The sequence below is a fragment of the Leuresthes tenuis genome, unplaced genomic scaffold (assembly GCF_036924035.1).
Source record: "Leuresthes tenuis unplaced genomic scaffold, fLeuTen1.0.hap1 SCAF_4, whole genome shotgun sequence".
Classification (NCBI taxonomy): domain Eukaryota; kingdom Metazoa; phylum Chordata; class Actinopteri; order Atheriniformes; family Atherinopsidae; genus Leuresthes; species Leuresthes tenuis.
Window position 1 is genome coordinate 33,194,398 of NW_027325358.1, and position 12,228 is coordinate 33,206,625.

Genomic DNA, 12,228 nt, shown 5'->3' on the forward strand with positions numbered 1-12,228 from the left:
GCCAAAAACCTCTGATCTCGCTTTTAATGATGTAAGGTTGGGCATTCAGACCTTGCTTCACCTGCTTTTCACCAAATATAGTCGGACATTCACACCTTCTTGCAGCCGAACACTTCCGCTCCACCTTTTAGTTTTCTATGGGGCATTCACACCTTTTTTTCACCGCATTTTATAAAAACCCCACAGGAACACCGTATTGAGGCTTTGTTCTGACCGCTCATTCGGTGTCGCGTTTCTTTCAAGCAATTCTCCTGGTTAGCCCGTGTTACAGTCTACTTCGCATTCACTCTCTTTTCTCAGCAGACTAAAAGAAAGTTTCATCTTGGGGTCCCTGAAACTTCCATCCTGCACCGCTGTTTGCTTTTTCACAAGAGCAGAGGAGAGCGCACCGTTCCCAGCGGCACTGCAGTACCTGGTCGATGCTTGGAGTGAACGGAGCAAGCTCCTTTTTCAACTCCTATTGATACAAATCCATTTAATATGTGGTCCTTGCATAGACATATCACATATTAAACTGATAAGTACAGATACTACACTTGATCTTAGCCAAAAGGCCGAGAAGCGATATCTATCCACTGGTTCACGTCCGAGGGCCCTTCCTGGCACAATGCGCACTTGTAGCGGTGTTCTTTTTATGGCCATAGTGTCACTTTGCACCTCCGCTGCACTGAGCACTCTTCAACCCTTTTAAATGGTATAACTTTACACTACCGCACTCTCCAGCGAGCACCATTCAAGCAACAACTTTGCACTCCAGCTTTGAACATCGGCACAGTCGCAACAAGTAAGGCGACTCTACTCAGAGAAGTCACTCTGCACAGTAACAAGATTTCTTTTGCAGAGACAGAAAGGTCTTCACCCCCAAAGGTAAAGCCTGCCAAAAATAGAAACAATTCATTAGTGCTGCTCTCCACAGAAGTCTTTAGTAAAAGGCGAAGGACTTGTACGTTATGAAGAGAAACCAGAGTACGAATATCCATCACTGCGGGAGCAGGGCATCAGGCTAGTTGGCATAGCCACCTTCCCCATGGTGAGCTTTGCTTGGTTGAGACGCTTGCTCCCCACCCTTGCTCCTCGGCTGACCAAGTAGGAACAATCGGGCCCTATTCGATGGCTGCCTTGTCTTTTACTCTGTGCAAAAGACAAGGCAGCCACAAACAACACGGGAACACCGTATTGAGGCTTTGTTCTGACCGCTCATTCGGTTTCGCATTTCTTTCAAGCAATTCTCCCGGTTAGCCCGCACACGGCTTGCTCCCAGAGCCGTGTTAAAGTCTGCTTCGCATTCACTCTCTTTTCTCAGCAGATTAAAAGAAAGTTTCATCTTGGGCTCCCTGAAACTTCCATCCTGCACCGCTGTTTGCTTTTTCACAAGAGCAGAGGAGAGCGCCCCGTTCCCAGCGGCACTGCAGTACCGGGTCGATGCTTGGAGTGAACGGAGCAAGCTCCTTTTTCAACTCCTATTGATAAAAATCCATTTAATATGTAGTTCTCGCATAGAGGACATATCAGACATTAAACTGATAAGAACAGATACTACACTTGATCTTAGCCAAAAGGCTGAGAAGCGATAACTGTCCACTGGTTCACGTCCGAGGGCCCTTCCTGGCACAATGTGCATCTGCTTGTGCACGTGGAAATATTTCAGACCATTTGGTAAAAACCTCTGTTGTCACTGAACAGAATCGTTTCCCTTAACATTAATTTAGTTAAATGAAATCTACACAATAATGAAATAATGAAATCCAAACAAATATGTTGACAAAGATACACTGGCTTAGGGAATTATCTTCGTTTTGGTCTTAGATTGCCCTGTGGAATGTATTTTGCACATATTTGACCTGCTAGACAAAACTTTATTCATTTATTTATTCTAAAAAAAAAATTTCAATAATTAGTAAAACCATATGCTGTAAAAACCTTGTTCATTATTGCTTCCATCCCTCCTGTTGAGACATGACATGGTCCGTGGCTCAATACTGCAGCATATTTAAACAAATTCTTTGGCAGTATGGTTTTCCTTCCGGTCATTCATACGAGTCTATTGTAGATGGCAATTGAATAACATCTAATAATGCTAAAATATTTGTAGTTTATACATTTAGCTGTGGATGTCAACATACCTGTTTTTCCAATGCTGTGTTAACACATGTACAGTTGAGAAGGCATACTGACTGTCAGTGTAAACATTAACAACCTTTTTGTTATTTAATTTACAAGCTTCAGTTAAAGCTACCAATTCGACTGCTTGAACAGAGTAATTTTTTGGTAGTGGTTGTTTTAAGAAAACTTCAGTTTCTGTTACAACTGCAAATCCTGTAGCATTTGTGCCATCAGGGTTTTTCGCTTGACCTGTTGAATAAATATAGTTATTTCTGCATTTTCATAACGTATATCAGTTAAGTCTGGCCTGGGTAAAACACTGATGGTTATTTCTGACATGCAATCATGAGGCTTTCCATCTGTAGGGTAGGTAGCTTGTGGATGGATTAAGTGTAGCACATCTCTCGACAACAAGGTGTGGCTGTGAAAGAAGAACTGTTATGTAGGAGAGATGTCTGGTAAAGATATTTTATAAGTAACCATATCACAGCCACTGCATGAGGTACCTTAAGTGTTAATGGGTGAAATAACACCATTATTGTTGATGCCTGCACTGCCAATGGCTTCTGGCCATTGATTCAAAAGTACGATCTCGTCCCTTTTTCCCCCTTTCAGTGGACACTGGCCCCTAATTACCGCAATTCAGCAGGGGGTCTTTCATTAGGAGTACTGGACTCCCCCGTGCACGGTTTCAGCTCCGACCCTGGACAGCAGAAAAAACGTTGAGATCTGGTTTGAGGACCCAATTGTTGAGAAAAGTCTCTCAATGAGACTCAGAGTTGCTGGAGTCAGTTAATGCAAAGGTTTAATCTTGAAGCAAGTTCAAGAATGTGTGTGTGTATGGGTGTATGTGTGCGAACGTGTGTGAGTTTGTGAGAGTTTAAAGAACCTGTTATCCACAGGCAGGTCTTAACTAGTATGGCACGGGTCCAGCCTGTCTCATCTTTTTTGGAAGGTCCAGCGCTCGGCCGTAACCCTTCTGTCTGTTTGGACTCTCACATACATTCGGTTAATCATAGAAAAACGAGAACAAAACTTTTTAGCCCCTTAAATTCATAAAACAGACATGGTGCAGTTATTTCCATTCTAGAAAATAAGAGTAATCACCACCATTTCTATAAATTCTGGATATTCTAACAATCTGAATCTTTTTTAAATGTTCGATGAAGCCCTTTGCTGTTCTGTTTAGAGACTCAGCTGATCATAAACCAAGTTTTGCTCTTGAACCAAGCTTCTAAACTCTTCACCTTTTTCATTTCTCAGTTAGTATTCACTTTAAAACTGATTAAAAGAAAAATTAAATGAATGCCTATCAACAAATGTGGGATCTAAACTCTAGTGCTTCCTCTAAAATAATTTCCTTTCTCAATTCAGAAATGTGTGTGTGTAAGTCACAACACCCGTGACACCAAAACGGCTTTCTTTTCTCTCTTTTCTCTACACTCTGCACTGTGAGCACACACACCAAATCAGAAAGGCTTTTTTCTCTCTTTTCTACATTATGGACTGTGGGGACACAAAACCGCTCTCTCTTTTTTTTTTTTTGATTGTGTGCCAGGGCGTTGTCTCACGTATTAGATTATGCTTAAGATACGAATGGGTTTATCAGTCACATCAGAATCCATACATACTGATCCTCCCGTAATAAAATGGTCGGATCTTATCAAACACACTTTGTTTCTTGTGACAAGTCAGCGAAACAGCGTATACACGTCAAGACACTGAATCAAGTTTGCCACAAGAACTCATAAGTTTGGCAGTATTGCTCTGCCGTCAGCAATCATACACCCATTTTATTTTCATGAGACATGTGCAGGCACCTGTTCATCTACTGTTCTATCACTATGAATTAGTTTATCTATTATCAATAAGGATACTTCTACAACTACTATCAAAGTATGTCCGGACTTCTTATGTTGTCAGTTGCTATATATGAATAAGTGGGTTGCTACTGAAAAGCATTAAGCATGTCACACAGCCCAAACATATAACATTTCAGGACACACCACACAGTTAACAACCACAGTGAAGCGTGTCAAAGCCCAAACATGTAACATTCAACAGGACACTTACACAACACATTCAAATCAAACAGTCAGACAACATACAAGAACATATACCCCAGCCGGGTAGGAAGGTCCAGCGCTCGGCCGTAACCCTTCTGTCTGTTTGGATTCTCACATACACTCGGTTAATCATAGAAAAACGAGAACAAAACTTTTTAGCCCCTTAAATTCATAAAACAGACATGGTGCAGTTATTTCCATTCTAGAAAATAAGAGTAATCACCACCATTTCTATAAATTCTGGATATTCTAACAATCTGAATCTTTTTTAAATGTTCGATGAAGCCCTTTGCTGTTCTGTTTAGAGACTCAGCTGATCATAAACCAAGTTTTGCTCTTGAACCAAGCTTCTAAACTCTTCACCTTTTTCATTTCTCAGTTAGTATTCACTTTAAAACTGATTAAAATAAAAATTAAATGAATGCCTATCAACAAATGTGGGATCTAAACTCTAGTGCTTCCTCTAAAATAATTTCCTTTCTCAATTCAGAAATGTGTGTGTGTAAGTCACAACACCCGTGACACCAAAACGGCTTTCTTTTCTCTCTTTTCTCTACACTCTGCACTGTGAGCACACACACCAAATCAGAAAGGCTTTTTTCTCTCTTTTCTACATTATGGACTGTGGGGACACAAAACCGCTCTCTCTTTTTTTTTTTTTGATTGTGTGCCAGGGCGTTGTCTCACGTATTAGATTATGCTTAAGATACGAATGGGTTTATCAGTCACATCAGAATCCATACATACTGATCCTCCCGTAATAAAATGGTCGGATCTTATCAAACACACTTTGTTTCTTGTGACAAGTCAGCGAAACAGCGTATACACGTCAAGACACTGAATCAAGTTTGCCACAAGAACTCATAAGTTTGGCAGTATTGCTCTGCCGTCAGCAATCATACACCCATTTTATTTTCATGAGACATGTGCAGGCACCTGTTCATCTACTGTTCTATCACTATGAATTAGTTTATCTATTATCAATAAGGATACTTCTACAACTACTATCAAAGTATGTCCGGACTTCTTATGTTGTCAGTTGCTATATATGAATAAGTGGGTTGCTACTGAAAAGCATTAAGCATGTCACACAGCCCAAACATATAACATTTCAGGACACACCACACAGTTAACAACCACAGTGAAGCGTGTCAAAGCCCAAACATGTAACATTCAACAGGACACTTACACAACACATTCAAATCAAACAGTCAGACAACATACAAGAACATATACCCCAGCCGGGTAGGAAGGTCCAGCGCTCGGCCGTAACCCTTCTGTCTGTTTGGATTCTCACATACACTCGGTTAATCATAGAAAAACGAGAACAAAACTTTTTAGCCCCTTAAATTCATAAAACAGACATGGTGCAGTTATTTCCATTCTAGAAAATAAGAGTAATCACCACCATTTCTATAAATTCTGGATATTCTAACAATCTGAATCTTTTTTAAATGTTCGATGAAGCCCTTTGCTGTTCTGTTTAGAGACTCAGCTGATCATAAACCAAGTTTTGCTCTTGAACCAAGCTTCTAAACTCTTCACCTTTTTCATTTCTCAGTTAGTATTCACTTTAAAACTGATTAAAAGAAAAATTAAATGAATGCCTATCAACAAATGTGGGATCTAAACTCTAGTGCTTCCTCTAAAATAATTTCCTTTCTCAATTCAGAAATGTGTGTGTGTAAGTCACAACACCCGTGACACCAAAACGGCTTTCTTTTCTCTCTTTTCTCTACACTCTGCACTGTGAGCACACACACCAAATCAGAAAGGCTTTTTTCTCTCTTTTCTACATTATGGACTGTGGGGACACAAAACCGCTCTCTCTTTTTTTTTTTTTGATTGTGTGCCAGGGCGTTGTTTCACGTATTAGATTATGCTTAAGATACGAATGGGTTTATCAGTCACATCAGAATCCATACATACTGATCCTCCCGTAATAAAATGGTCGGATCTTATCAAACACACTTTGTTTCTTGTGACAAGTCAGCGAAACAGCGTATACACGTCAAGACACTGAATCAAGTTTGCCACAAGAACTCATAAGTTTGGCAGTATTGCTCTGCCGTCAGCAATCATACACCCATTTTATTTTCATGAGACATGTGCAGGCACCTGTTCATCAACTGTTCTATCACTATGAATTAGTTTATCTATTATCAATAAGGATACTTCTACAACTACTATCAAAGTATGTCCGGACTTCTTATGTTGTCAGTTGCTATATATGAATAAGTGGGTTGCTACTGAAAAGCATTAAGCATGTCACACAGCCCAAACATATAACATTTCAGGACACACCACACAGTTAACAACCACAGTGAAGCGTGTCAAAGCCCAAACATGTAACATTCAAAAGGACACTTACACAACACATTCAAATCAAACAGTCAGACAACATACAAGAACATATACCCCAGCCGGGTAGGAAGGTCCAGCGCTCGGCCGTAACCCTTCTGTCTGTTTGGATTCTCACATACATTCGGTTAATCATAGAAAAACGAGAACAAAACTTTTTAGCCCCTTAAATTCATAAAACAGACATGGTGCAGTTATTTCCATTCTAGAAAATAAGAATAATCACCACCATTTCTATAAATTCTGGATATTCTAACAATCTGAATCTTTTTTAAATGTTCGATGAAGCCCTTTGCTGTTCTGTTTAGAGACTCAGCTGATCATAAACCAAGTTTTGCTCTTGAACCAAGCTTCTAAACTCTTCACCTTTTTCATTTCTCAGTTAGTATTCACTTTAAAACTGATTAAAAGAAAAATTAAATGAATGCCTATCAACAAATGTGGGATCTAAACTCTAGTGCTTCCTCTAAAATAATTTCCTTTCTCAATTCAGAAATGTGTGTGTGTAAGTCACAACACCCGTGACACCAAAACGGCTTTCTTTTCTCTCTTTTCTCTACACTCTGCACTGTGAGCACACACACCAAATCAGAAAGGCTTTTTTCTCTCTTTTCTACATTATGGACTGTGGGGACACAAAACCGCTCTCTCTTTTTTTTTTTTTGATTGTGTGCCAGGGCGTTGTCTCACGTATTAGATTATGCTTAAGATACGAATGGGTTTATCAGTCACATCAGAATCCATACATACTGATCCTCCCGTAATAAAATGGTCGGATCTTATCAAACACACTTTGTTTCTTGTGACAAGTCAGCGAAACAGCGTATACACGTCAAGACACTGAATCAAGTTTGCCACAAGAACTCATAAGTTTGGCAGTATTGCTCTGCCGTCAGCAATCATACACCCATTTTATTTTCATGAGACATGTGCAGGCACCTGTTCATCTACTGTTCTATCACTATGAATTAGTTTATCTATTATCAATAAGGATACTTCTACAACTACTATCAAAGTATGTCCGGACTTCTTATGTTGTCAGTTGCTATATATGAATAAGTGGGTTGCTACTGAAAAGCATTAAGCATGTCACACAGCCCAAACATATAACATTTCAGGACACACCACACAGTTAACAACCACAGTGAAGCGTGTCAAAGCCCAAACATGTAACATTCAACAGGACACTTACACAACACATTCAAATCAAACAGTCAGACAACATACAAGAACATATACCCCAGCCGGCATTGCTCCCTGCCTATTTTCCTACAACTCACTATGTGTGCGCACACCTTTATTCACAAACTCTTCAACTTATACTCTTTTACCGAAGCTGCTACAGCTCGATTGGCCAAATACCCTTAGATCCTATTTCGGTGAATTTGACATCTGCCTTGTATGTAACAGATTAGCGGTTTAGCAGTTTTAATTTAGTTTGAGTGAAGGAATTCATTTTATAGCAAAATCCGAAATCGTGAAGAACTCATGAAAGTAAGCTTATTCTCGGATTCCTGAAACTTTAGATTTGCTCTTTCTTTTACTGCAAAGTACAACGTTGAGCAGCACTAATGAGTTGTTTCTATTTTTGGCAGGCTTTACCTTTGCGGATGAAGCCCTTTCTGTCTGTGCAAAAGAAATCTTGTTACTGTGCAGAGTGACTTCTCTGAGTAGAGTCGCCTTATTTGTTGCGACTGTGCCGATGTTCGAAGCTGGAGTGCAAAGTTGTTGCTTGAATGGTGTTCGCTGGAGCGTGTGGTAGTGTAAAGTTATACCATTTAAAAGGGTTGAAAAGTGCTCAGTGCAACGGGTGGGCGGAGGTGCAAAGTGACACTATGGCCATTAAAAGAACACCGCTACAAGTGCGCATTGTGCCAGGAAGGGCCCTCGGACGTGAACCAGTGGACAGTTATCGCTTCTCGGCCTTTTGGCTAAGATCAAGTGTAGTATCTGTTCTTATCAGTTTAATGTCTGATATGTCCTCTAAGCGAGGACTACATATTAAATGGATTTTTATCAATAGGAGTTGAAAAAGGAGCTTGCTCCGTTCACTCCAAGCATCGACCCGGTACTGCAGTGCCGCTGGGAACGGTGCGCTCTCCTCTGCTCTTGTGAAAAAGCAAACAGCGGTGCAGGATGGAAGTTTCTTTTAGTCTGCTGACAAAAGAGAGTGAATGCGAAGTAGACTTTAACACGGCTCTGGGAGCGAGCCGAGTGCGGGCTAATCAGGAGAATTGCTTGAAAGAAACGCGACACCGAATGAGCGGTCAGAACAAAGCCTCAATACGGTGTTCCTGTGGTGTTTTTATAAAATGCGGTGAAAAAAAAGGTGTGAATGCCCCATAGAAAACTAAAAGGTGAAGCGGAAGTGTTCGGCTGCAAGAAGGTGTGAATGTCCGACTATATTTGGTGAAAAGCAGGTGAAGCAAGGTCTGAATGCCCAACCTTACATCATAAAAAGCGAGATCAGAGGTTTTTGGCTGCAAGAAGGCCATAGTTTGCCAAAAGCGGGTAAGGTGCGTATGACCGACTAAATATCAACAAAAGTGGGGGCGGAGGTCTTCGGATGCAAGTGGGTGTGATTATCCCACCATACAAGTATGGTGGAGAGGAAGCTGTGAATGGCCGACCATAGTTTGCAAAAAGCGGGTGAGAAAAGGTGTGAATGTCCAACCATACATGATCAAAACAGGGAGCGGAGGTGTTTGGCTGCGACAAGGTGTGAATGTCCACCCATAATTAATGAAAAGCGGGCAACAAGTAGGTTCGAATGCCCAACCATACATCAACAAAAGCAGGAGTGGATGTGTTTGGCTACAAGAAGGTTTGAATAAAAAGCGGATAAGAAAAGGTGCGAATGCCCGACAAAGTATGATCAAAAGAGGGAAGTGGAGGTTTTCGGCTACAAGAAGGTTTGAATGTACGACCATAGTTTGTAAAAAGCGGGTAAGAAAAGGTGCGAATGCCCGAACATACACCATCAAAAGAGGGAGCGGAGGTGTTACACTGAAAGACGGTGTGAATGTCCGACCATAGTTGGTAAAAAGCGGGTAAGAAAAGGTTCGAATGCCCGAATATATACCATCAAAAGCGGAAGCGGAGGTGTTCGGCTGCAAGAAGGTGTGAACGTCCGACCAAAGTTTGTAAAAAGCAGTTAAGAAAAGGTTCGAATATCCAACCAAACATAATCAAAAGTGGGAGCAGAGCTGTTCGACTGCAAGTAGGTGTGAATGTCCACCCATAATTCCTGAAAAATGGGTAAGAAAAGGTGCGAATACCCAACCATACATCATCAAAAGAAGAAGTGGATGTGTTCTGCTACAAGAAGGTTTGAATGTCCGACCATAGTTTGTAAAAAGTGGGTAAGAAAAAGTTGGAATGCCCGAACATACACCATCAAAAGAGGGAGCGGAGGTGTTCCGCTGTAAGATGCTGCGAATGTCCGACCATAGTTGGTAAAAAGCGGGTAAGAAAGGTTAAAAAACCCGACTGTACACAATCAATAGCGGGAGCGGAGTTGTTCGGCTACAAGAAGGTGTGAAAGTCCGACCATGGTTTGTAAAACGCGGGTAAGACAAGGTACGAATGCCCGACAATGTATGATCAAAAGAGGGAGCGGAGTTGTTCGGCTGCAAGGTCTGAATTTCCAACCATAATTTGTAAACACCGTTGAAGAAAAGCCTCGAAAGCCCGACTATACACCATCAAAAGCGGGAGCGGAGGTGTTCAGCTGCAAGAAGGTCTGAATGTCCACCCATAATTCCTGAAAAATGGGTAAGAAAAGGTGTGAATGCCCAACTATACATCATCAAAAGCAGAAGTGGATGTGTTCGGCCACAAGAAGGTTTGAATGTCCGACCATAGTTTGTAAAAGGCGGGTAAGAAAAGGTTCGAATGCCCGAACATACACAATCAAAAGAGGGAGCGGAGGTGTTTCGCTGCAAGAAGGTGTGAATGTCCGAGCATAGTTTGTAAAAAGTGGGTAAGAAAAGGTTCGAATGCCAGAACATACACCATCAAAAGAGGGAGCGGAGGTGTTCCGCTGTAAGAAGGTGTGAATGTCCGACCATAGTTGGTAAAAAGCGGGTAAGAAAAGGTTGAAATACCCGACTCTACACAATCAATAGCGGGAGCGGAGTTGTTCGGCTAAAAGAAGTGGTGAAAGTCCGACCATGGTTTGTAAAAAGCGGGTAAGAAAAGGTTCGAATGCCAAAATATACACCATCAAAAGCAGAAGCCGAGGTGTTCGGCTGCAAGTAGGTGTGAATGTCAGATCATAATTGGCAAAAAGCTGATGAGAAAGGTGTGAATGACCGACAATAATTGGTAAAAAAATGGAAATGGACTTGTACTTGTATAGCGCTTTTCTAGTCTAGCTGACCACTCAAAGCGCTTCACTACATGCCGCATTCACCCCACTCACACACATTCATACAGCACGTCTTAAGATATAACTACGTGCTTTTCTAATCATTCACACACATTCATACCCCCAATGATACACTGGGGGAGCAACGTGGGGTTCAGTGTCTTGCCCAAGGACGCTTCGACATGTATCCTGGGGAAGCCAGAGTCGAACCACCGACCTTCCGATTGGTGGGCGACTGCTCTTCCTCCTGAGCTACAGCCGAAAAATGTGTTAGAAAAGGTAAGAATGCCGGACCATTCATCATCAAAAGCGGGAGAAGAGGTGTTCGGCTGCAAGAAGCTGTGAATGTCCAGCCATAATAACTCAAAAACGGGTAAGAAAAGGTAGTATTGCCAGACCATAAATGATCAAAACAGGGAGCGGAGGTGTTCCGCCATAAGAAGGTGTGAATGTCCGACCGTAGTTGGTAAAAAGTGGGTAAGAAAAGGTTAAAATACCCGACTGTACACAATCAATAGCGGGAGCGAATGTGTTCGGCTACAAGAAGTTGTGAAAGTCCGACCATGTTTTGTAAATAGCGGGTAAGAAAAGGTGCGAATGCCCGACAATGTATGATCAAAAGAGGGATTGGAGGTTTTCGGCTCAAAGAAGGTCTGAATGTCCAACCATAATTTGTAAAAACCGGGGAAGAAAAGGCTCGAAAGCCCGACTATACACCATCAAAAGCGGGAGCAGAAGGGTTCAGCTGCAAGAAGGTCTGAATGTCCATCAATAATTGGTAGAAAACATGAAAGAAAATTTTCGAATATCAAACCGCACATGATCATAAGTGGGAGCGGAGGTGTTTAGCTGCAAGAAGGTGTGAATGTCCACCCATAATTCCTCAAAAATGGGTAAAAAAAAAGGTGCGAATGCCCAACCATACATCATCAAAAGCAGGACTGGATGTGTTCGGCTACAAGAAGGTTTGAATGTCCGAGCATAGTTTGTAAAAAGCGGGTAAGAAAAGGTTCGAATGCCCGAACATACACCATCAAAAGAGGGAGCGGAGGTGTTCCGCCATAAGAAGGTGTGAATGTCTGACCGTAGTTGGTAAAAAGCGGGTAAGAAAAGGTTAAAATGGCTGACTGTACACAATCAATAGTGGGAAGGGATGTGTTCGGCTACAAGAAGGTGTGAAAGTCCGACCATGTTTTGTAAAAAGCGGTTAAGAAAAGGTGCGAATGCCCGACAATGTATGATCAAAAGAGGGAGCGGAGGTTTTCGGCTGCAAGAAGGTCTGAATGTCCAACCATAATTTGTAAAAACCGGGGAAGAAAAGGCTCGGAA

General features: G+C 41.6%; 4 non-coding genes across 4 annotated transcripts; 1 reads left to right on the forward strand and 3 right to left on the reverse strand.

The window, feature by feature from the left end:
• Nucleotides 1–378: 378 nt before the first annotated feature.
• LOC140306211 (U2 spliceosomal RNA) lies at nucleotides 379–566 on the reverse strand. Its single transcript, XR_011915561.1, has one exon. It is a non-coding gene; the product is annotated as a U2 spliceosomal RNA (small nuclear RNA).
• A 290-nt stretch (nucleotides 567–856) lies between these two features.
• LOC140306337 (U5 spliceosomal RNA) lies at nucleotides 857–970 on the reverse strand. The gene has a single exon (XR_011915654.1). It is a non-coding gene; the product is annotated as a U5 spliceosomal RNA (small nuclear RNA).
• Nucleotides 971–1,381: 411 nt separating this feature from the next.
• LOC140306066 (U2 spliceosomal RNA) lies at nucleotides 1,382–1,572 on the reverse strand. The gene has a single exon (XR_011915429.1). It is a non-coding gene; the product is annotated as a U2 spliceosomal RNA (small nuclear RNA).
• Nucleotides 1,573–8,441: 6,869 nt separating this feature from the next.
• Nucleotides 8,442–8,632, forward strand: LOC140306437 (U2 spliceosomal RNA). Its single transcript, XR_011915744.1, has one exon. It is a non-coding gene; the product is annotated as a U2 spliceosomal RNA (small nuclear RNA).
• Nucleotides 8,633–12,228: the final 3,596 nt, after the last annotated feature.